General features: G+C 47.3%; 1 long non-coding RNA gene across 4 annotated transcripts; it reads right to left on the bottom strand.

Annotated features, from left to right (window-relative positions):
- Window positions 1-11,983: 11,983 nt before the first annotated feature.
- LOC125545971 (uncharacterized) lies at window positions 11,984-17,258 on the bottom strand. 4 transcript variants are annotated; one of them, XR_007300381.2, is made up of 9 exons: window positions 17,049-17,258; window positions 16,695-16,977; window positions 13,614-13,788; window positions 13,212-13,492; window positions 12,955-13,077; window positions 12,817-12,849; window positions 12,595-12,729; window positions 12,407-12,483; window positions 11,984-12,317 (listed from the first exon to the last, which is right to left on the bottom strand). It is a non-coding gene; the product is annotated as an uncharacterized LOC125545971 (long non-coding RNA). The 4 variants fall into 4 exon arrangements; XR_007300382.2 differs by having other exon boundaries at window positions 13,614-13,649; XR_007300380.2 differs by having other exon boundaries at window positions 13,614-16,977.
- Window positions 17,259-25,500: the final 8,242 nt, after the last annotated feature.

Here is a 25,500-nt window from a genome sequence, read left to right as displayed (position 1 = left end):
CCATCACATAAACATGGCATGATGCACAACCAAGTATGATGCATGTCCGGTTTTAAAGAGGCATGGCATGGCAAAATGCACAAACAATCCTACAAATTAAGTGGAGCTCAATATGCAACTCCATTGCATATTGATGAAACACCACGAGACTTATTTAGTTCTCTCTCGCTTAGGTACCCAACAATATTAAATGTTGTTAAACATGGCAAGAGGTGAAGCATATGAAAACTACCTATCTAGGCAAGTTTAAATGAGGCTGGAAAAACAAGCAACAAGTCCGGGAAATCCTCATATGCATATTTTTGGATTAGGTACTGTTCTGCCCTAAATCATATTTTAGAGTTGTTCAACATGCAAAGATATGCCACCATGTTAAACTATGCATTTTTCTACCCCATTTACATATAAAGATTATTAAATTTGGAGCTACAGTTATTTAGTTATGAATTAAATCATTTTAACATGGCAATTAAGCAAATAAATGCAAACAACAGTTTAAACATCTTAAACATGGATGAAAGCTGCATATTATGAAACTAGATGAAAAACTAAGCATTTCACATATAAAGTTTGTTTTAATCCGATGCACGGCTTGTGAGTTATTATATGCATGAACCAGGAGGACTTTTCTGCAAAACTGGCGTCTCTGGATAAATAACTAAATTCACAGATCTGGAAAAAAAAACTAAACATACCGAATCTAGACAAGCCCAACAGAGGGGGAAGCTGGGGCTGCTCACATTGGGCCTCATGGGCCGGTCGGTGAAGCAGCAAGCCAGCGGGAAGCTGGGCTAGGCGCTGCGCTGGTCTCGCAGTCAGATCGAAGCGAGGCAGGGCGTAGTCAACACGCGGGACTGAACCGGGCGAGCCACTGTTCTTCTCGTTTCTGAAGAAACAAAAGCAGCAGCAGGAGCAAGGCAATGGAGAAGACGACGGCAGGGGCCCTGGCGACGGGGTCGGCGGGAATTGGACGGAACGGGCGGATCGAGCCGTCCGGCCTCGGTTCCAGGCAACGGCGGCGGACGGAGCTCCGGCGGAACTTGTTATGGGAGAGCAGCGACCTGAAGGAGGCGGCGAACAGAGGAGGCTGCGGTACGGCGAGGCAAGGTGGACCACGGGGGAGGTCAGGAATGGCGGGCCCGACGGATCCGGACGGGGGCGGCGCTTGACGGCAGAGGGCGACGTGAGGCAGAGGAGGAACGGTTGTCGGGGCTTGACGAGCTGCTGTTGTTGCTGCGGCGACGAGGCAGCGAGTCCAGGGACTTGGCGGACTGGCGCGGCTTGAACTCCGGCAAGGCGGAGGTTCGGCGGAGAGCAGAGGAAGGAGCTCCGGTGCGGAGGCAGCCGAGGATGGACTTGGCGGCGCTGGGGCGACGCGAGACGGGAAGAAGAGGGCACAGGGCGGCATCTTCCTAGACTACTGGAACGAGGGGGCTGCTGTGCGGGCCGAGCTCGGGATGGCCATGGCGCGGGAGCTCCTGGTGGCCCCGGTTGCCAACGTTGGCGGCGCGAGGGGACGAGGCCGAGCGCTCCTGCTTGGGGCCTCGACAGCTACACAACCCATTCGGGATCGAGGGCAAGAAGCAGAGGAGGAGCGGGGTCGGCTGTGGTTGGGCGGCGGCGTAAAACGAGGGAGATGGTTGGATGGTGGATTGGATGATTGGTGGAGCGCACTGGTTGGTTCGGGAGGGATACCGAGGAAGATGCGGCGGCGGCGGGGTGAGGGACAAAAGTCCTAGATTTTAGGGTTAGACTAGGTTAGGACTAGGGGGGTTTTATATAGGGAAGGAGGGGTATTTGGATCATCCGATTAAAATCGTACGGTTGAGAAAAAATAGGTAGGGTGTCCAAATAACAAAATGGAGATGTTTTGTAGATGTTTGGGGATGATCCCGATCCAACGGTGTCGACTGCCCGAGTTGGGTCCGGGGAAGTCTCGGACGCGCACGAGAGGGAGTTTGTGCACTGAGCAAAGAGGGGTTTTCGGACCGTGCGATCGCATCGGACGGCTCCGGACGCGAAGAGGGGTAGGTGGATGGACTAGGTGGGCTGTGGAGAGCGGGTTGGTCTAAGAGAAGAGGGGAGAGAAACAGCCCGGCACGGTTTTCGGAGGCTGAAAACGTCCGACGTTTGACCGACTATATTGCCGCTATAGTTTAATGGTTGGGCTATCAAACCGACTCCGAACGCGATGAAATTTGACAGGCAGTCTTCCTACACTAAAATAAGACCGCACGCCAACTTTCATCCCATTCCGAGAACATTTTTCGGCCACTTATAAAATAATATTTCGAAGGTGCCGCGGGCGCGTGCAAGTGTGTCTGGGCTCAAAACGGATAACGGATGAAACTGGGGAAACCCGGATGAATGCAAGTTTTGAAAACATGATGATGCAATGCACATGATGACATGGCAAGATACAACACGCAAGCAAATGACATGGCGACGACAATGAATAACTGGAAGACACCTGGCGCATCGGTCTCGGTGCGTCACAACACTCCACCACGAGTTATGGCAATACTCCCGAACTCCCGCTCCAGTACTGGGTGGCGTCGAGGTTATCTCACCAACAACTGCATAAAAGAGATTTTTGATGTCGGCGAAACTCATGTATTCCAGAACTGCAACCATAAAATTGTGACAACAACACCTCGGAGCTCAACTCCCCGGGACACTGCCACAACCCCTAAATGTCAGGAGGCACCAAGAACAATGTCCTCGTCACAAAACCATCAGAACGATTCCAAGATACCCGCGTGATCCTAAAAATTTTTTGGGTGAAATTTGAGAAGAGAAGAGTCAAAACTCTACATCAGGATGCCTCACCAGAGCGACGAAGAGACTGAGGAGTAAAAAGAATCCTACTCTCCGATATATATAATCCTATAAGACTCAAAACATTTTTCTAGACTCAACAACGCCAATGATTCGAGATCTAGACTGGCCCCACAGATCAATACTAGTCTTTTCTGCGCACTTTGTCCTTACTCGTGCACACTCGGGAGCAACTTTCCGGTCGGTCACCCATCCTAAAACTACTCCAAGCTGAGCATGCTTAAATTTGGAGTTCTGTCCGAATGGGCTTCTGAAAAAGAAGGAATTCCTTATTGATATGAGTAGTATATCATCCCTAATAAGGCAGGCTATCACATAGTGGTATAAGGAAAGCTAGCTTGAGTCGGTTTGCTTTCCTTGTATTAGTCGAGTCCGGTTAGGATTAGTCTTATAGCAATCAGGCTTGCTGGTGTTTACTTCAGGTAAGTGTTTGTGTCTCTAGTAGTATACGTGTGTGTTGGTGAACAGGAAAGTGCGGGTTGAGTCGGTTTGGAGTTTCCTTGTGCTAGCTTCTACGTGCACACACGTGTTTGAGTCGGAGTAGCATAAGTTGGAGGCTGGGGTTGTGTATATATACACATCCTGGTGCGTGAGTTTTGTAACATCAAGAGAAAACAGAAAAGCAATAAAGAGAGGAATTAGAAGGTGCGAGACGCATCTTTGGCTATCAGTTCTTGTGCACGTGTGTTCGTGTTATTTTGATGTGATCGGTCCTGTCACTAGTAGAAAACAGGGCTTTGGTCCAGGCCGGGTCAGCCCATTAGTCCCAGTTCAGTCCAGAACCGGGACCAATGTGGGCATTGGTCCCGGTTCGTGAGCCCAGGGGGTCGGCCGGGCCATGTGGGCCATTGGTCTTGGTTCATCTGGACCTTTTGGTCCCGGTTGGTGGGATGAACCGGGACCAATGGGCCTCGCTCCTGGCCCACCACCATTGGTCCCGGTTGGTGGCTTGAACCGGGACCAAAGGCTCCCCTTTAGTCCCGGCTCATGTCACCAACCGGGACCAATGAGGTGCCTATATATACCCCTCGCTCGCGAGCAGAGCACCCCAGTGCTCTGTTTTTCTCTGGCCGAGGGGGAGAGGGCTTGGTGGTGCTCTAGCTCACCTCCTATGCACACAAGGTGTTCGATGGAATGCCCGAGCCACACTACTTAAGCTTTCTCCTCTCCAAGCTTGACCTCCAAGCTCCATTTTCCATAATATTTGTCTAGGTTTAGCGGTCCATCACGCCCCGTCCCCGTCTTCACCGCCGTCGATCACCCGCGCCGAGCTCATTGCCGGCACCACCGTGGTGAGCCTCTTGTTCTTATCTTCTTTCTGAAAGGAAAAATATTCTTACTTGTATGTTTACATAGATACTTGTATTATTTTCTTACTTTTATTATTGCATCTTATATAGTGCGATGCTTTTGGTATCCGCCCCCGTCGGCCCTTGTCCTGTCTATGATTCGGATGTGGTATATATATTATCTTTATAACTATTGGTTCATTTATTGTTTATGAAAATTATGCCGACCAACGTGACATAGATTTTATTTATGTAGGATGTATGTGAATCGGAAATGCCAACCGACCCTATTGTCGAGAGGTTAAATTTAGTTGAAGAAAAAAACAATTTGTTGAAGGAAAAAATAAAAAAAATTGAGGAGGAGAAGATGATATTGAAGTTGCATGTTGCAGATGTCGTCGATGATCACAAGATCAAGATGGATGCAATGCGCTTGAAGATTAGAAAGATTAGAAAATATGCCATTCATACCGAGGCTTGGTATCATTATGCCGTTGGATCAATTGTTACCTTGGTTGCGATTATGATCGCATTTGTTTTCGCATTGAAATGTTTTACATAGTTTCAATGTATGGTTTAATTAATTAGATGCTCTGGAGAGCTATATGTTGTTAGATGAGAACTATGTATGCACTTTGGTTTTAATGTGATGATGAACTTCTGTTAATTTGGACACTTAATTATATATAATGCACGCAGATGAACCGACAATGGATGTACGGTGACAGACACACCGGCGAGTACATTAAGGGCGTGCATGAGTTTCTCGATGCGGCTGAGGCAAACAAGCAGAATGGTTTTATGTGTTGTCCATGCACTGAATGTGGGAATACGAGGTCTTACTCTAACCGGAAAATCCTTCACTCCCACCTGCTTTACAAGGGTTTAATGCCACACTATAATGTTTGGAGGAATTTAACCTTAAGGCGTTGCTGTTCGTGACCATCAACGATTGGCCCGCTCTCAGTAACCTTTCAGGACAGACAAACAAAGGATACCACACATGCATGCACTGTTTAGATGACACTGAAAGTATATACCTGGACAAATGCAGGAAGAATGTGTACCTGGGTCATCGTCGATTTCTTCCGACCAACCATCAATGTCGAAAGAAACGCAAGCATTTCAAAGGCGAGGCAGATCACCGGAAGAAGCCCGCTATGCGTACCGGTGATCACGTACTTGCTATGGTCAATGATTTACACTACGTAATCTTTGGAAAGGGTCCCGGTGGACTAGCTGTTCCGAATGACGCTGAGGGACACGCACCCATGTGGAAGAAGAAATCTATATTTTGGGACCTACCCTACTGGAAAGACCTAGAGGTCCGCTCCTCAATCGACGTGATGCACGTGACGAAGAACCTTTGCGTGAACCTGCTAGGCTTCTTGGGCGTGTATGGGAAGACAAAAGATACACCTGAGGCACGGGAGGACCTGCAACATTTGCACGAAAAAGACGGCAAGCCTCCGAAGCAGTATAAAGGTCCTGCCAGCTACGCTCTTACGAAAGAAGAAAAAGAAATCTTCTTTGAATGCCTACTCAGTATGAAGGTCACGACTGGCTTCTCGTCGAATATAAAGGAAATAATAAATATGCTAGAGAAAAAGTTTCAGAACCTAAAGTCTCATGACTGCCACGTGATTATGACGCAACTGCTTCCGGTTGCATTGAGGGGGCTTCTACCGGAAAACGTCTGATTAACCATTGTGAAGCTATGTGCATTCCTCAATGCAATCTCTCAGAAGGTGATCGATCCAGAAATCATACCAAGGCTAAGGAGTGATGTGGCGCAATGTCTTGTCAGTTTCGAGATGGTGTTCCCACCATCCTTCTTCAATATCATGACGCACGTCCTAGTTCATCTAGTCGACGAGATTGTCATCCTGGGGCCCGTATTTCTACACAATATGTTCCCCTTTTAGAGGTTCATGGGAGTCCTAAAGAAATATGTCCGTAACCGCGCTAGGCCAGAAGGAAGCATCTCCATGGGCCATCAAACAGAGGATGTTATCGGGTTTTGTGTTGACTTCATTCCTGGCCTTAAGAAGATAGGTCTCCCTAAATCGCGGTATGAGGGGAGACTGACTGGAAAAAGGCACTCTTGGAAGAGACTCAATAATATGCAGGGACGGATATTCTTGGTCTCAAGCACACTACACAGTTCTACAGAACTCTACCTTGGTGACCCCGTATGTCGATGAACACAAGAACAGTCTGCGCTCCAAACACCCGGAGCAGTGCGACGACTGGATTACATGTGAACACATCAGGACTTTCAGCAGTTGGTTGGAAACACGTCTCAGAGGTGACAACACTGTTTGTGATGAGTTGTACTTGTTGTCCAGGGGACCATCTTTGACTGTATTGACTTACAAAGGATACGAGATAAATGGGAATACATTTTACACGATCGCCCAAGATCAAAAGAGCACCAACCAGAACAGCGGTGTCCGATTTGATGCAGCAACCGAGAGCGGAAAGGACACATATTATGGTTACATAGTGGACATATGGGAACTTGACTACGGACCTGATTTTAAGGTCCCTTTGTTTAAGTGCAAATGGGTCAATCTGTTAGGCGGCGGGGTACAGGTAGACCCACAGTACGGAATGACAACAGTGGATCTGAAAAATCTTGGGTACACTGACGAACCGTTCGTCCTAGCCAATGATGTGCCACAGGTTATCTATGTGAAGGACATGCCTACCAAACCGAGAAAAAGAAAAGATAAGGAAGCGAATACATCATACGATGAGCCAAAGCGTCACATAGTTCTTTCAGAAAAAAGGGACATCCTGGGAGTGGACGGCAAGACAAACATGTCTGAAGATTATGAAAAGTTTCATGAAATTCCTCCCTTCAATGTCAAGGCTGATCCAAGCATCCTGATAAACAATGAAGATTATCCATGGTTACGGCGCAATAAGCAAATGACACAAGCGAAGAAAAAGTGAAGACTTTCTCCCGCAACTATTATGATGATACCATGGCAACTTTGTAACACACGAACATGCTACCATTGTCCGTTTTGTACATGCACATGCTATGTGGGTGAAATTATGATACCATGCCAACTTCCAACTTTTTCAGAGTTCATTTGAAATGCTTTCATGTCTTATGGTTCGGCCCTCGTAATACCATGACCATTAGTCCCTGGCACATGCCAACTTTCAACTTTCAACTTTCTAAAACTAATGGCACTAACAGAAAGTTTATAATTTTGCTCCTCGCCCCTGGCCCATGACCATTAGTCCCGGTTTGTGCCACAAACCGGGACTAAAGGGTTGGTCCTCGTTGCGGGCAGAGTTTAGTCCCACCTCGCCAACCGAAGGGGGCTCACACCGGTTTATAAGCCCTTCCCTCTCTGCCTTGTTGAGCTCCTCTCAAAGTGAAAATAGATGCCCTAATAGAGAAAAGTTTAACCTAAATTCATAGTGAATTTTTCTAAAATTCATAGAAATTTACTAGGAATTTAGGTTGAATTTTCTCTATAAGCGCATCTATTCTCATTTTTTAGTAAGTTAATCACAAACTTGTGATTCAAACAATTTTCAAAGAATTCAAATTTTAACTATTCAAATTTGAAAACTAATGGCACTAACAGAAAGTTTATAATTTTGCTAACCTAAAATCAAACAGAATTAAAAATTAAAGCAAAAAACAAAAGAAAATAAATAATGCAAAGAACAAATCAAAAAAACAGGGAAAAAACTATTTTTATAGTAAAGTTAATCACAAAATAAAATAAATAAAGCAACAAAGAAAACAAAAAAAACTAAAAAAGTGTTATCAAATTTGAAAACTAATGGCACTAACAGAAAGTTTATAATTTTTCTAAAACTAAAAGCAAAAAGAATAAGAAAATAAAGCAAAAAACAAAAGAAAATAAATGCAGAAAACAAAACAAAAAAACTGGAAAAAAATAGCAACAATAAGTATTTTGTTGTAAGTAGAAACAAAATAAAATAAATAAAGCAACAGAAAGTTTATAATTTTGCTGACCTAAAAGCAAAACGAATTAAAAAATAAAGCAAAAAATAAAAGAAAATAAGTAATACAGAATACAAAACCAAAAAACTGGAAAAAAATAAAAATAGCAACAATAAATGCTTTGTTGTAAGTAGAAACAAAATAAAATAAATAAAGCAACAAAGAAAACAAAAAATAAAAATAAAAAAAGTGTTTTCAAATTTGAGAACTAATGGCACTAACAGAAAGTTTATAATTTTTCTAAAATAAAATAAAAAAGAATTAAAAAATAAAGCAAAAAACAAAAGAAAATAAATAATGCAGAAAACAAAACAAAAAAACTGGAAAACAAATTAAATATAGCAACAATAAGTATTTTGTTGTAAGTAGAAACAAAAAAACAAAAAAACAAAAAAAGTGTCACCTACTGGGCACCCACGGCCTGAATACGACTAGAAACCCTACCATGGGCCAGGATTCAGGCCCGCGGGAGGCCCAGTAGGCCCACAGGCACACATTGCACGGTTAGGCCCGAAAGCCTGCTTTAGAGAGGAGCTCGAGAGGGAAGGCGCACCGCACCTTATAAACAGGTGCGGCTCCCTCTCAACTAGCGAGATGGGACTAAACATTTGGGCGCGGGGCAGCACAAGGCCTTTGGTCCCAGTTGGTGGCACCAACCGGGACTAAAGGGGGCATTGGTCACGGTTGGTGTCACGAACCGTGACCAATGCCCCTCTTTAGTCCCGGTTGGTGCCACCAACCGGGACCAAAGGCCCCGGTTGGTGCCACCAACTGGGACCAAAGGCCGCCGCTTCCCGCCCTTTGGGCTGCTGAAAATTGGCCTTTGGTCCCGGTTGGTGGCACCAACCGGGACTAAAGGGGGGCATTAGTCCCGGTTTGTGCCACGAACCGGGACTAAAGGCTTTGCTATATAAGCAACAATTAGCAGTTTCTCCAAAATCCATCCCTTTCTTCTCCGCCTGACGCCCGCTGCTCTGCCTCGTCGCCGTCGCCGCCGAGTCGTCAGGCTACTCCACCTCGTCGTCGCCGCCGCCTCCGACGCCGTCAGGCTGGTCCACCTCACCGTTGTCGCCGCCTCCGACGCCGTCAGGCTGCTCAACTTTGCCGTCGCCGCCGCCCTCGAACGCCACTTCACCGTCGTCCCCGCGCCCCGACGCCGCCCGCCGTGCTCCGCCACCCCTCTGTGAGCACCTGCCTCGCGCCCCTGCCTTGCCTCGCTCCCGCGTCCCTGCCCTGCCCCGCCGGCGCCACCGCTGCCGCCATGCCCCTCTGCCCCGCCGGCGCCACCACTTTTTTTATTAGTTTAATTTTTTTTTCATATATATATATAATGTATGTGTATGTATGTGGCTATATGTTTTTGTTCATATGTTGCAATATGTTTTTTTATTTTTATTAGTTTATTTTTTTGTTCATATGTGATGTATATGTGTATGTGGCTATAATGTATATGTGTATGTGATGTATGTGGCTAGAATTTGCTAAATATATATGTTAAAAATGTTTTTTTGTTCATAGAAAGTTTTTGTTCATATATAGAAAGTTACAATTTTAGAAAAGTTTTATATATGCAAAAGTTACAATTTTAGAAAAAGAAGGATAGGAAAGAAGAAAATAAGAAGAGGAAAGAAAGAAGAAGAGGAGAGGAAAAGAAGAGGAGAAATAAATAAGTAGAAGAAAAAAAAGGAAAAGAAGAGGAGAAAAAGAAAGGAATAGTGGAGAGGAAGAGAAAATAGATATTCTATTTTCTCTTCCTCTCCACTATTCCTTTCTTCTCTATTTTCTCTTCCTCTCCACTATTCCTTTCTTCTTCTCCTCTTCTCACTATTAGGAAAAGGGCTATAGATGGAATTGACACTAATGGCGCACCAGACATGTGGTGCGCCATTACTATATATACTAATGGCGCACCATGTGTTGGTGCACCATTAGTGTGCAAATACTAATGGTGCACCACGTCCACGGTGCGCCATTAGTAAAAAAAAATTTAATTTTTTCAAAACTACTAATGGCGCATCGTGGGAGTGGTGCGTGGCGCACCACATCCACGCTGCGCCATTAGTAATTTTTTTTAATTTTTTCAAAACTACTAATGGCGCACCGTGGAAGTGGTGCGCCATTACTAGTTGAATTAGTAATGGCGCACCATGCCACGGTGCGCCATTAGTAACTTGGCCCAAACATTCGCCCGAATGCACCCCGCCTCCCCCCCTGTGGACCGCCTTTTCAGTTTCAAAAAAAATAAAAGAAAATAATAGAAATGTCAAAAAAATAAAAGAAAATAAGATTCCCATGTGATATGTGGTCTAGTTGTTAGCAAAATTTACAAACATGAATTTTCGACTTTTTTGCAAAATCTCTCGAGAATTTGTAAAAATGGGCATAACTTTTGCGTACGAACTCGGATGAAAAAGTTTTTTATATGAAAAATCATCTACTCGAAAAGTTACATCAAAATCCTCAAAAGCCTAACAGAAAAAAAGATACGGGGCTTTTAAGATCTGGAGAGGCAAAAAAATTCAAAAGCCGACTGCAAGCGCGCCGGAGAGACTCACCCCGATCATCCACCGACGACGCGCTCATTTCTCCCCCTTTCCTCCTCTCGCCGTCACCAGTTGAGAAAGCATGGCCGAGCGTTTCCCAGGCGACGGCGTGGCGGCGAACGGATTCGGGCGCCGTCATCTGCACGAGGACGAGGCTCGCCTCTTTTTCGAGGCCGAGTACCTGGTCCCACCGGACATGCGGGTGCCCGGGTCGTGGAGGATCAGCGCCGGCGGCGTGCCGGTGCCCCCGGTACCCATCGGCGCGGCGTGCGGAGATCGCACGCATCCGCTCGTCCCTGCCACGTGCGGCGAGGGAGGGGCCCCGGTACGTCCCCGATAGCCCAATCTGGGAGCCGTACTTCCGCCGCCGGCACGACGAGCAGCTCGAGGCCACCAACGGCGTCGTGCCCTCCGGCAGGTTCAACGTCGCCGGCCGGCATCGGTGGTGGGGCGTGCCTGGGCGCACGTTGGAGTCCGTCCTCAAGTACATCGAGGGCGGCAACACGCCGCACCTCGAGTACCCCGCTCCCCCGTCCTTCTCACGCCGCCGGGGCCACCGGGGAAGCTCCTGGACGCCGAGGCGCATGGAGACCGGGGTGTCCTCCTCTAGTCCGGCGGCTCTCCCTGCCTCCACCTCCGCCCCGTCAAGCCGGAGCCCCAGGACACGCCTGTCAGCGCGCGTACCCGCAGCTCCGGCGCCCTCGTCGAGCCCAAGGTGGAGCCCAGCCTCCCCCCGGAGTACGAGGAGATAACCCGACGCGGCTTCTCCGACGAGGACGCCATGCGGTGGTCGCGCGACGACTACCTGCGCGAGGAGATGATCCGGCAGCGCCAGGCCCTGGAGGAGATCGCCGCCCGCAAACGTGGGCGTGAGGACGAGGACGGTGTCGTCGTCCTCGATAGCGACGATGACGACGCCCCCGGACCGTCCAACCCGCCGTGCCAACCGGGGGAGGGATGCAGCAGGGACGGCGGAGGCGTAGGCGGGGGCGACGACGACGACGACGGTGACTACACGCGGTTCTACAGCCTCCTCGGCATGTAGAACCGCGTGGGCAGGCGGCGAGGGAGACGGCGGAGGTAGCCCACGGTAGTTTTTTTTTTATAAAATATGTTTAAATTTAAACGAACTCGCCCGTGTTTGCGTTGTGTTTGCGTCGAATTTGAACATTTTAAAAATCCGTGGGAAGCCGCGACTGGGGGGCATCACGCCCCCAGTACGCGGTTTAGCGCCGGTGCGCCCCCAGGGGGCGATTTTTTGCCCCTCCTAGGAGACCAACGGCTGGAGATGCCCTTAGAACCAGGACCCGTAGTTCTTCACCTGAGAAGCGCTCCCATGTCTCTTAAATACAATGTGCTCCGCTCAAGTTACAATTACCATTTGGTTCACCACGGTCTAATCAGTGTTTCATCTCTATTTACTGGTATGCGTGATTTTGAAACTGAGGTTCACTGATCTGGAGAACATCAATCAAGACACGAAAAGTTGCTCTTCTGCCTTGGGAAAATCACCGGTGTCCTGCTTGTTATTCAGGTCATTGCGATATGCATAAGTGTATGTATGTGTGACTGCGTGCACCAAGAGCAAATTTCTTCAAACTGCATCATTGCTTTCCTTTAGTTTGCTATACTGCAGACTTTGCCTTGGGCATCCTGCAAGTAGAACACATAAATAGATTACAGAAACATTCTTTAATGGCTGTACTGAAGAGATGCGTACATATTGTCAGGTGTGTGCCTACCTTGGGGATCAAACCAATGCGTTCCGCAACTTCCTTTTTTTTTTGGTGTAATCGAAATATGACTTTTGTTCTGGAAACTGAAAACAAAGTTAAGTTCTACTTTAGCAGCATAAAATCCAGCTCGGAGATCCCGAATTCTGAAATAAAGACACGTTTCCTCACTAGGAAATGGAACAAGGTGGACAAACCATTCTTTCCATTTCCCCATTGATCAAGGGATCACACTCCTCTTCTGAAATCTATTTATAAGCATTGTGAACTTTGTATTGCTCGTGGCGCTTTGCTTTATCTATAAAGCGGGGCGAAAACCTTTATCGGTAAATCTATTATTATAGTCAGAACATGTTGCATCAGTAAGGACTCCGGTTGACTTCGGAGCCTGTAGAAAATCTCATACAAAGCAAGCTTACCTGTTCGTCAATGCAAGCCATATAGGTGTCATACTGGAAACAGAGACATACGGAAGAATTGGTGAGAAAAAAAATGGAAACATCTGTTGAACAAGCTGAAGTGACATATTTATTTCTCTGTGAGGTGGAGGAGCTTACTTTATTTTTCATCCACCCAAGGGAAGAAGGTGGATGTTTTACAAGTTCCAATTTAATCTGACCCATGAGCAAGGGGAACATGTCTTGTTGATAAATCTCCCCCAAAGCATCATTGAAATCCATCTGACCAACATTGAAGCAACGAAATATTGCTGTGACTAAGCCTATAATTAATAGTATAAAGCTAGCACAAATAGAAAGGGGAAAAAGAGCACACGAGTTGCTCTATCGCTTGTGCAGGCAGAGGTAAATCTAACCTTTTGCTTAGCAACCCTCTTCCAAATCTCGAGATAGAGATGGTCGAGGTCCTTACGGGTAATAGAATCGTAGTTAAGGCCATATATATAATCCTAAATGGAAGTAATAAAATAGTCATCAAACACCATCACCACATACGCTGAACAAGTAACTTTATAGGTTAGGGAGGGGCATAGCCCATTAAGTTGGTGCCCATAACTGAATGTCTGAATAGATGATTACTGAACCCTGATCCAATCTTCATTGCTTCCAGAAAAGCCGTACTCTCGTATCTCCACCACTATATGATGAAAATACTTGGTTAATTTTCATGTATGACACCTGATATAGCACGACGGAAGAACAAGTAGACATTCTTTGATAGTTAACCAACAGTAAGGGGCTTTTTAGGGGATACTTACATTCTTCTTATCAAGTCCCAGTTTATCGCAATTCCACTGTCACATGGTAAGAAAATCATTACACCAATATGCTACATAATTAGCAGTTTTGGTTCAATATTGATCACATCATGCCTATCTTTATTTCCTTTGACATCTCGTCATAGTACCGGACGTAATCTAGATCCCCTGGTACCTATGATATGTGAGGCAGTAAGAATCCCAATCTTCATAGCTACACTGTCACAATGAAACTAAACTGTCACCAACAGGATGTCGGTCGCTAGTATTCACACATGCAAAATTACAGACACTTTTTTTTTGGAAAACGAGCATACTCCCCGGCAGAATAATGTGATGAACAGCGGCAAATTTTGGTTGCACTATTTAAAAGGACGTCGATAACGGCCGGACGTTCAGCCTGGTGGCTCCCCAGATCGAACGATTCGTTCGGTGCCGGGTGGGCATCGACCTAACAAGTTCGTTCCAGATGAGAGGAACCTCAGCCCGAACGCGCTCCCCACCCAGCGTGAACAATCTAGAATATCTGTACAAGCCGGCCTGGTGACTGAAAAGACAAAAAAAATGTCCAGTATGGCCCAGTTGGTACTGTGAATAAAAAACATTTTTTGATCTGTGAAAAATAAAGCCCAGATTTTGCCATGTTATGAAAAAATTGCCATTAAAAGAAGAAAATTAAGAACTAAAAAATCCCAGTGATGCAAACTAGAAATTGCCATCCGTCTTTAACAAAGCAAAATTTGCCATGGCCAAAAAGGATATTTGTTTACAGAAAAATAAAACAAACACGAAAATGCCTAAAACCTACTATGTTTACAAAAAACGAAAATTAAGAAAAAGACCATATGCACTAAGTATTTTTCCATGTAGTGTGCAGAAATAATTGCCCATATAATATAACACCAAGAAATTATGGATGAATAAGAATGCAACAATGAGATTCCTTAGTTAAAATTGTATTCTTTCTCACATCGTCTTGAAAAAAAGTATCTTGCCATGGGCATTAAACTGAATTTGCGGTGGGACATCTAGTGAATTTGGCATGGTAAAAAAAGTTGACATCGTCTTGAAAAAGAAACTTGCCATGGGCATTAAACTGAATTTGCCATGGGACATCTAGTGAATTTTCCATGGCAAAGTTGACATCGTCTTGAAAAAAGAAACTTGCCATGGGCATTAAACTGAATTTGCCGTGGCAAAATCAGTTTAACAATTGCCATGGTAAAAAAGTTGGCATCGTCTTGAAAAAAGAAACTTGCCATGGGCATTAAACTAAATTTGTTGTGGGACATCTTGTGAATTTGCCATGACAAATTACTTTAAAAATTGCCGTCGAAAAAAAGTAGACATCGTCTTGAAAAAAGAAACTTGACATAGGTATTAAATTGAATTTTCCATAGGACATCTAATGAATTTGCCAGGGTAAAAAAAGTTGACATCGTCTTGAAAAAAGAATCTTGTCATGGGCATTAAACTAAATTTGTTGTGGGACATCTAGTGAATTTGCCATGGCAAAATTGACATTGTCTTGAGAAAGAAACTTGCCGTGGGCATTGAACTAAATTAGCCGTGGGGCATCTAGTGAAATTGCCATGCCAAAAATCACTTTTAAAATGGCCATGGTAAAAATAAAGTTGACATCGTCTTGAAAAAAGAAACTTGCCATGGGCATTAAATTGAATTAAACTGAATTTGCGGTGGGACATCTAGTGAATTTGCCATGGCAAAATCAGTTAAAAAATTGCCATGGTAAAACTTGCCATGATCTACAAACTAAATTTGCCATGGCTAATTATAAAATTTACCGTGATCCAGAAACTAAATTTACCATGGCTAATTTATGGCACAAAATGATTTATCGTGTCCTAAAAAACTTGCCATGCCATCTAGAAAAAAAAATGTGATTTCCCTCAAAGAATGCTTGTAAATATGCCTGTACAGTGGCCATGGAAAAAAGACTCAGATTAAGTTTTCCATGTCAATACATCTTAAGTTTGCAAATAATGGCAGAAAAAAAAACACATCTTAAAGTTTTGCATGGAAAAACTCGATCTTGAGCTACCCCATAGCAAGACATATTAAAGAGTTGCCATGGCAATATCACATTATAGACAAATTAAAAGCAATGGACAACCATCCAGGGAACAACACAACTACTTCCCATATACATGTTTAGATCAGAGGAAAAAACCCATCAAAAACACCATGAAGAAAACTACACTGTGAATCTGTGATGCATCTACTCCACCAACAAATTGTGACCAAACTAAAAAATCCATCTCATCTCTGCCTCACTTTTCAGCCATGAACTTAAATTGCCATGCTTAATAGAAAACTACATTTGCCATGGCAAAAAGTGGAGACATGCCAGTTTCTTTAATTGTCTTGTGATCATGGCAAATTAAAGTTTGCCATTGTGTTGGGTAAAAGCATGGTAATACTTTGCCATGAGACATAGGGGGAACTACAAGCACTTGCCATGTCACAACTACAAAAAGAAACAAGAGTCTGCAAAATTGCCATGATGAAAGAACACATTTGTTGAGAAAATTGCCATGGACTTGAACAAAACTTTACTAAAATTTGCCATTGCCCCCATTTACTATCACATATCATCTTCAGCAAAAAGAAAGAAAACTGGCCTACTGCCCACATCTAAATTGGACAGTACATAGATTGAAGGTACAACTTCTCCCAGAAAATGCATGCTAACTGAATTTTCTGCCATGGCAAGTATATATAAACATCATGGCAAAAATTGCAGTAATTTTGAAAAAGGGATCGCACAGTGTTAACAATATTGCAAAAACCAAACAAAAGGGCATGTCACAAGTTGTGAATGTTCTTAATATTCAGAAAAAAGGGAATCTATAATCAATGCCAACGCTTGCATTAAATCTGTAAAATACAGAAACTATAAGTGTTGTGAATCATTATTGACATGATTTTTAGAGACAACAAATAGTACGTTGGTAATTTCAGGCATTCATGCTTCGGTTGTTGGTAAATTCAGGCATTCAGGCACGGGATGAATTGTGGAGCATTGACAGAGAATGACATAAGGATTGAAGCATGGCTCACCTTGAAAACGCTTTCCTAATCGATCTGGCAGAACTCACGGGTCACGGCGGACGCGACGAGGAACAAGCTATGGGCGCGGCGGCGATGCATCCGGCTTGCTCGTCTTGCTGGTACTGCTATAGAGTAGGAACATGACCGAGGGCATGGTATGCGGCGGGGGCTGGCACCACAACGCCGACGGTCAACGCGCCCTAGAGCGGATGCTGCCTGCCGCGCGCGGAGCAGAGCCGTCCTGGCCGCCGGAAGTGCAGAGTACGGCGCCGAGCACCCGTGTGAGCCATCCCTGGCCGCAGGGCATGTACATGAGGAAAAGAGGAGGAGGAGGAGGAAGGAGAAGGGCGCAACGGGATTCACCCGCGAGCGGCAGCAGTGCTTTGGCGTACGGTGGTGCGGGGACGACCAGATCTTGGCGAGAGGAAGGCGTCGGCTGCTCCGCTGCTGCATGGCTTGGAGGCGAATCGACGGGAGCTCGGGCGTGGTGCGGCGGCTGTGCACGACGAGCAGCTCGCCATTGCAGGCATCGGGGAGAAGAAAGGAGTGTGGGAGGAGAAAAGGATAGAGACAGAGGAGTGGGCGGCGTTCGCGACGGCTGTCTTTCATCCCGAACGAGCTTCTTCGCTGACGTGGAGATTTTCTGTGTTCCAGGATTCGTGTGCCAAAAATCCAACGGTAAACGAGGCGTTCGGGCTGAGAATCTAAAAAACGGCACGTTTGGCACTTATTGATTCCGATTTAAAATTGTTCTCTCGCCGCTGCCTCCTGTCCCCTCGCCGCTACCGGCCGACATGGCCCGGGCAAAACCTTGGTTGGTGGCGGCGGGACCTTCTGCGCACCCTCGATCTTCCCACTCAGACCTGCCCCCATCATGGAAGGCGGAACTCGCCTTGTTGCGTCGGACGCCCACTGCCGCCGCTCATCCTGCCCTCCTTCCCAGATGTGGAGCTCCTCACCCAGGATCATTGGGCACCTCGGCTTGGGCCCTCGATCCGGTGATGTTGCCTGCGAGGCTGCGATGTCCGCCCAGACGATGGTGTCCTTCCTGGTGGGGCCTCCAGGTGTGTCTACCAGGATCCGGTGCGCCCTGGTGTGGATCCGACAGTCCGTTGTATCATAAGATGGTTCCCTGGGTCGACGGGATTGGAAAGGGCTCTTTCCAGCATGGTACGACCATTGGTGTGTATGGATCGTGTGCCGACCACGACGGCGTGTGGACGTGGCTTCGCTGCAGATTGTAGCGACCACTAGAATCTGCAGATGGTACCACTAGAATCTGTAGTCTGCGATAGTTTTTTTCTCCAGATCGTGTGCCGACCACTAAAAACGTCTTCGCGATAGTTTTTTTCTTCAGATCTGGTGGTTGTCCTGCTGGCGAGATGCAATCCATGAACGAAGGCTTGGCACAAAGGATATAAGTGTGCAGTGGCGGCAGCCGCACATCATATGTAACTGCTTTGATCGAGGAATAGTGGTCATGAAAATGCATGATGACTTGGATGGTGGTGCTATTTGAGCATCCGGTCTCGAGCTCCGAGGTGAAAACCTAGGTCTTAATCGAGTTGGTTATACTTGGCAGTGATTATGTTTTTGCGTCATTACTTTGTTGGAGGCATTGTTCGAATATGCTCAGATCACTCTTCAGAGTGAAAACCTAGAATATGACCTTTGAGGTTGGATTCGGGGTCGGTCGCGCTTGATCTCCATGCCCTGCCTGAAGGTGTTACTGTTGAAGAATCTTATCGTTCGTCTGGTGTCATGTGATAATTAATGCAGATAAGGTGATTGTCGTAGTTTGTCGACCGTGGATTGCTTTTGTTTTTTTCTTTTTCGTGCATAAGCATAGCTTTCATTTTGCATGACTTTGCTATTTGCCGACATCCTTTTTCTGTGTGTGTCTATTGGTGTTGGTTGAGTGCATCCTAACTATAGAGAGGCCGGCTGTGACCTTCATGCCATTAAATACCTCCCCCTAAAACTCAAAGGACCAGTTCAGCACTGGCTGAACAGCCTGCCCGAAAATTCCATCGGCAGTTGGAAGGACTTGGAAGAAGCCTTCCTTCACAACTCCAAGGTACATATGTTCGACCTCCGGACGCTGATGACTTAAGCCATATAGTTCAACAGCCCAAAGAGTCTGCCAGGAAATTCTGAACTAGGTTCTTAACTAAAAAGAACCAGATTGTCGACTGTCCGGATGCCGAAGCCCTAGAGGTCTTTAAACACACCATTTGCGACGAATGGCTCGCCCGCCACCTCGGCCAACAAAATCCGAAGTCCACGGCCGCCCTCACGGCACTCATGACCCGCTTTTGTGCGGGTGAGGATAGTTGGCTGGCCCGTAGCAAAAACAATGCAAGCGACGCTGGCACCCCTGAAGCCAAAAATAGCAACGACAAGTCCCGACGCAACAGATATAAGCATCGAAACAACAATGACAACACCGATGATACGGCGGTCAATGCCGGATTCAGTGGCTCTGTCCGGTCAGCGGAAGAAGCCGTTCAAAAAGAACAATTCAGGCTCATCTAGCTTGGACCGCATACTCGATTGTCCGTGTCAGATTCATGGCACCCCAGAGAAACCACCCAATCATACCAACGGAGGTTTTTGGGTTTTTAAACAGGCCGGCAAATTAAATGCCGAAAGCAAGGAGAAGGGATCGCAAAGCGAAGACGACGACGAGGAGCCCCGGCCACAAAACATAGGGGGACAGAAGAAGTTTCCCCCTCATGTTAAAACGGTGAACATAATATATGCTACCCACATCCCCAAGAGGGAGCACAAGCGCCCGCTCAGGGTCGTATACGCGATAGAGCCAGTCGCCACAAAATTTAATCCATGGTCGTCATGCCCGATCACTTTCAATCGCCGGGATCATCCAACCAGTATCTGTCATGATGGTTCAGTCGCACTGGTCCTGGACCCAATAATCGATGGGTTCCACCTGACGCAAGTCCTGATAGATGGTGACAGCAGCCTCAACTTACTCTATCAGGATACAATGCGCAAAATGGGCATTAATCCATCACGGATCAAGCCCACCAAGACTACCTTTAAATGAGTCATGTCAGGTGTAGAGGCCCGCTGTACGGGCTCAATCACACTAGAGGTTGTCTTCGGATCTCCGGACAACTTCCGAAGCAAGGAGCTAATCTTCGATATCGTCCCCTTTCGCAGCGGCTATCACACACTGCTTGGACGAACCGCATTTGCTAGATTCAATGTGGTGCCATACTACGCTTATCTCAAGCTCAAGATGCCCGAACCACGCGGCGTCATAACAGTTAATGGAAACATGGAACGCTCCCTCCATACTGAGGAGCACACCAATGCCTTAGCAGCAGAAGTACAGAGCGGCCTTTTCAAGCAGAACCTCAATTCGGCGGCCAAGCCCCCGGACACTGTCAAGAGAGTTCGGACTACTCTGCAGCAGGACATCTCAGCTCATCAAGAGCTCGACTAGCAATTCGGCCTCCGTCCCAGTCCCGATCAAGTAGCGGCGTTCGTACACGCGTACATAACTACGCACTCAAGATACCATGGTCATAGACGGAGACATAACTAGCCTGTGATCCACAAATACGGCTCGACCTCTCCCGGACACACATACCCTCACTGTTTCCTTTTCTCCTTTTCAGATTTTCTTTCCACAGGTTCCCCCTGGTGGACCAATCACCGGTCCTTTTAAAGGATAAATATACCAAGATGACACGAAGCACAGACGTATAGGGGAATTTTTAGGAAGTGTCTTTAACAATCACTCTACCTGTTTTCAGGACCCACACGGAGCTCTCTCTCTCGGTCGTGGCTTAGCCCATTGCTTATTGCACTATTTGTATCAATGCGCTTCAACGTATTAATCAAATTATAACGGAAACAGTTTGTGGCCCAAATTTTGCGGCCTTGGCCCATTACCCTTGCTTTTTCCGTTTTCCTTTTTTTTGATATCCTTGTCAGATGACACCCGTACACTTTGGTACGTTCCAATTTGCCAAGGGCTTCATAGCGCCCCACAACAATGCAACAAAGTCCGAACACTTTCTACTGTTCGGCACCCCGAATTTAGCACTATATGCACTGGTGCCAAATCATGTCTTTGGTAAATAGTTGGGTTGCCCGGCTCCTGTGCTTGCTACCTATATGTTCCGCTACATCGGCTAGGGTAGTAAAGGGAGAACTACTGCAATTGTGCCCTGGTTTACCCGGTTGAGCACCTCAGTAGAGAAAGCCGAAAACTGACTGTCATGATGCGGCGAGAGCCGGTAAGCTCTTCAGAGGTCTCAAATCGTTAGAGATTTTTTCCGCATTACGCGAGGGATTGGTACTTGCCCGATCAGGTGTTTATAGCTTCCTAGTTCGGATACCGGGGGCTGCGCCTAAATTTTTATCGTTAAACTCCTATGGCTAAGTGAAGGTGTTCAAGCCGCATAGTCTGATTGTCTGGTTCGCTGTGCTAAACACCTCCTTCAATGACCAAACAATTGAATCAAGAGTGTTTAGATTATATCCCGAACACCCCCGTACTTCCTACATGGGGGCAGAAGCCGACGACTGACCAACTCTTAGATTTCACACAATACGGCCGCACAGGAGGTGAAATTTTTTAAACAAACCTTATATTACATAACAAAATTTGTTTCATCATACAAGGCAGAAACAACATGAAGATATTCATTCAAAAATAACGTCTTGCGCACATTGCGTTGCCACAATACGAGACCCCTCCAGAACATCGACAAAATACCGCTCGGGTGTGTGGTGCTCATTGCCCTCTGGTGGTCCCCCAGTCGTAATCTTGACGGCGTCCATCTTCGCCCACCACACCTTGACGCGGGCGAAGGCCATGCGCGTGCCCTCGATGTAGGCCGACCTCTTGACGATGTCCAGCCGAGGGCAGGCACCTACCAGCCGCTTCACGAGTCCGAAGTAGCTGCTGGGTATAACTTCAGCAGGCGACAACCGGATTATTAAATCCTTCATGGCCAGTTCGGCCACCCTATGCAGCTCAACCAGCTGTTTTAGCTGATCGGTGAAGGGCACTGGATGCTCTGGCGCAAGGTATTGTGACCAGAACAGCTTCTCCGTTGAGCTCCCTTCTTCGGCTTGAAAGAACTCTGCAGCGTCGGACACACTGCGCGGCAGATCCGCAAATGCCCCTGGAGAACTCCGAATCCGGGTTAGTAAGAAATACTTCTTCTTCACATACTTGCTTTGCATACTAAACGCCTTACCCGCCGCGATCTTCTTGGCCTCCTGGATCTCCTGGAGGGCACCCTGGGCTTCAACCCGGGCCGCTTCCGCGCTTTGGCGAGCCTTGGCGAGTTCGGTCTCTCGAGCCGAAACATCGCACTCCAAGGTCTCACACTTCTTCACAGTGCCCTGGAGCTCTTGCTGGACCTCGTTCAGCCTGGCCTTAAGCTTCTTACGAGCGGCCTGCTCCTTGACAGCTTTCCCCTCGGCTTCGGCCAGGGCCTCGACCTCATTCGTCGATCCTACACATATCATGACACTACGATCAATATACATCATTTATTATTTTCGAATATATAGCGAGTCATTACATACCTTGCTGGTCTTCCAGCTGCTTCCTCGCTTGGCTGAGCTCCTCCTCGGTCCGCTCCAGTCTCTGCTTTAGTCCGGAGACTTCGGCAGTGTGTGAGGTCGCTGCCAGCAACGATGACTTCTTATTCACATAAGACACATTTGGTTAGTTTCCTGCGAAATTGAATTGATCCTTTGTCTGGCTTTTCTTTCCGAACACCGGACAGTGTCTCAGGGGCTACTGTCTATATTGGGATTTTCTCTTTTGCGTCGCTTACCTCAAAACCTGTCAGCAGGCCGCTGCAGGCTTCGGTCAGTCCGCTCTTGACGGACTGAACCTTCTCAATCACCGTACCCATAAGGATGCGGTGTTCTTCCACAATGGAAGCGCCTCATAGCGCTTCCAGTAGATTATTCGACGCCTCTGGTTGGACAGAGGTCACCGGCGGGACGGGCACACCTCCTTCTCTTGGAGGAGGTTGCTTGTCGGATTTCGGAGCCGTATGGGTCTCCGGATCCGTGCTCGGATGGGGGCTGAACTGAGCATGCCCCCCATCGTCAGTCTCCATGGGGGTCTGTTCCCCCATGTGTCCGGCGGCCGAGGTTTCACCCTCCGGCGCCACCATGACGTCCTCCTGAACCTCTCCCTAGCCTGGGAAGGTCCTTTGGGACAGCACCTCGTCGTCTCCCTTGGCCTTGGGAGAGTAAGCGATCGGCGGTGACTCGCTAGCTGTCGCCTTTGAATCCAAAGAGCCTCTTGATGAGGATCGCTGGGAGCTGTCATGGGCCGGACTACAATAACATGATTAACCATATTAATACCATAAAGTGGAGAAGCCTGATGAATGGACGCGTGCGGGTTCTTAGTACTCACGATGCGGCCAGGGGCTTGTTCCGGGGGCATCGCTCCGGACTGCTGTCGATGTCCCATGTGGAGTTATCCGCGAGAGGGCCTTTCCCCCTCTTGGGCGCCTCCGCCTCCAGATTTGTGGAGGCCGCCCTCTTCTTCCCCCCATCAGGAGGAGGGTCGCTCTCCTCCTCCTCCTCGGCAGTAGAGGAGAGGGTCTTGTCTTCGGACGTTACGTCTGAAGCTCCCCTTGTGGCGGGGCCCACTCCAGACCCCCTTGGCCTTCTTCTCCGGCGCCTTATAGGGCGCCGGTATCAGCATATTCGCCAGGTGCGGGATGACTGGTTCCTCGGGCAACGGAGCCGGACACCGAATCCGCTCCGCTCTCTCCATCCATACTGAAATAACAAAGTTTAGATATCCTCCTTGAGACAAGAAAGTAGAGGATGCGTAAAAGGCTTACCTCATTGGCGGAATGGGTAATGTCATGCCCGCGGTCCGAGTCCATGGCTGGCAGCGTCTCGTTGCCTTTAAAGAGCAACTTCCAGGCGTCTTCATGAGTGGTTCCAAAGAGCCTTTCCAGAGTTTGGTGCTTCTTCGGATTGAATTCCCATAAAGGGCGGCTTCGGCTTTGGCATGGGAGAATCCGACGAACTAGCATCACCTGGATTACGTCGATGAGCTTAACTTTTTTATCCACCATGCTTTGAATGCGCGTTTGCAGCGCTATCAGCTTGTCTGATGAAGACCAATCTGAACCCTTCTCAATCTAGGAGGTGAGCCGCATTGGAGCTCCGGAGTTGAATTCGGCAGCCGTGGCCCAGGTGGCGCCGCGAGGCTCTGTGATGTAGAACCACAGTTTCTGCCACTCCTTGATAGTCTCCACGAAAGTACCTTTCAGGTGACATTGGGCGGCTTTCTCACCATGGTGCCGCCGCACTCCGCGTGCTGGCCATCCACCACCTTCGGCTTCACGTTGAAGACCTTGAGCCACAGTCCGAAGTGGGGCTGGATGCGGAGGAAAGCCTCATACACGACAATGAATGCCGAGATGTTGAGGAAAGAGTTCGGGGCTATATCATGGAAGTCTAGCCCGTAATAGAATATAAGCCCGCAGACGAAAGGGTGGAGAGGAAACCCTAACCCGCGGACGAAATGAGGGATGAACACCACCCTCTCGTTGGGCTTCGGGTGGGGACGATTTGCCCCTTTGTTGGAAGCCTGTGGGCGATTTCTTTCGCCAGATATCCGGCCTCCCGAAGCTTCGTGATGTCCTTCTCCCTAACAGAGGAGGCCATCCACTTGCCTTGACCTCCGGATCCATACATGGCTGAGTGCTTCCTTGAGACGGAAAGAATGAGGACTTGGATGCTGGAGCTTGAGAATGAAAGAACAGAGAAAGAGAGGAGGCGTGGGTGAAGAAAGGGAATCCTTATCTCCTTATAAAGGCATCGAATATCAAGCGCCTCTCCACTCGCCTTAAAACTCGCCTGTTCCCAAGGGCTGTGTAAACGGCATGGTTATATTACCCACGCCCGTATTGATGAGGATCCTGCAATAAGGGGACACGATCTCTGCTTTGACAAGACGTGCCAATGGAAACCGCATCTCGAAATGCGGAACAGCGGACAAAAATGGTTCGATATAATGACCAGACAGGCGTGATGTCATCTTGCAAAAGGTTGTCAGCAGATGATACTCGTGCAATATTATATTCTCTACGGTTGTATGTGGTGTTTGTATTGCAGATCCGGACACGTTCATTACGTCCGAAGACTATCTCGGAGTATTTGGAAAGGGGAACCCGCCTTGCAATGACGAAGACAATCTACGCGCCGGACACCTCGTCATTGAAGCCTGGTTCAGGGGCTACTGAAGGAGTCCTGGACTAAGGGGTCATCGGGCGCCCGACCTATTGGATATGGGCCGGACTGATGGGTCGTGAAGATACAAAGACCGAAGACTCTACCCGTGTCTGGATGGGACTCTCCTTGACGTGGAAGGCAAGCTTGACGACCAAATATGAAGATTCCTTTCTCTGTAACCGACCTTGTACAACCGTAGTCCCCTTCGGTGTCTATATAAACCAGAAGGCTTAGTCCGGATCGAGATATAGATATATCCTCATAATCATAGTCAGACAGACTAGACTTTTAGGATTTAACCATTATGATCTCGTGGTAGATCAACTCTTCTAATACTCATATTTATCAAGATCAATCAAGCAGGAAGTAGTGTATTACATCCATAGAGAGGGTCCGAATCTGGGTAAACATTGTGTCCCCCGTCTCCTGTTATCATCAACCTTAGACGCATAATTCGAGACCCCCTATTCGAGATTCGCCCGTTTTGACACCAACACCCCCTATTACTGGGGAAGCTCTGTATACTCTCTTTCCTCAACTTATTAGGGTGTTCCAT

The sequence above is a fragment of the Triticum urartu genome, chromosome 3A (assembly GCF_056163025.1).
Source record: "Triticum urartu cultivar PI428250 chromosome 3A, HENAU_Tu73, whole genome shotgun sequence".
In the NCBI taxonomy this organism is placed as follows: domain Eukaryota; kingdom Viridiplantae; phylum Streptophyta; class Magnoliopsida; order Poales; family Poaceae; genus Triticum; species Triticum urartu.
Note: the sequence above shows the minus strand (reverse complement) of the source record. Positions and strands in the feature narration are given on the sequence as shown.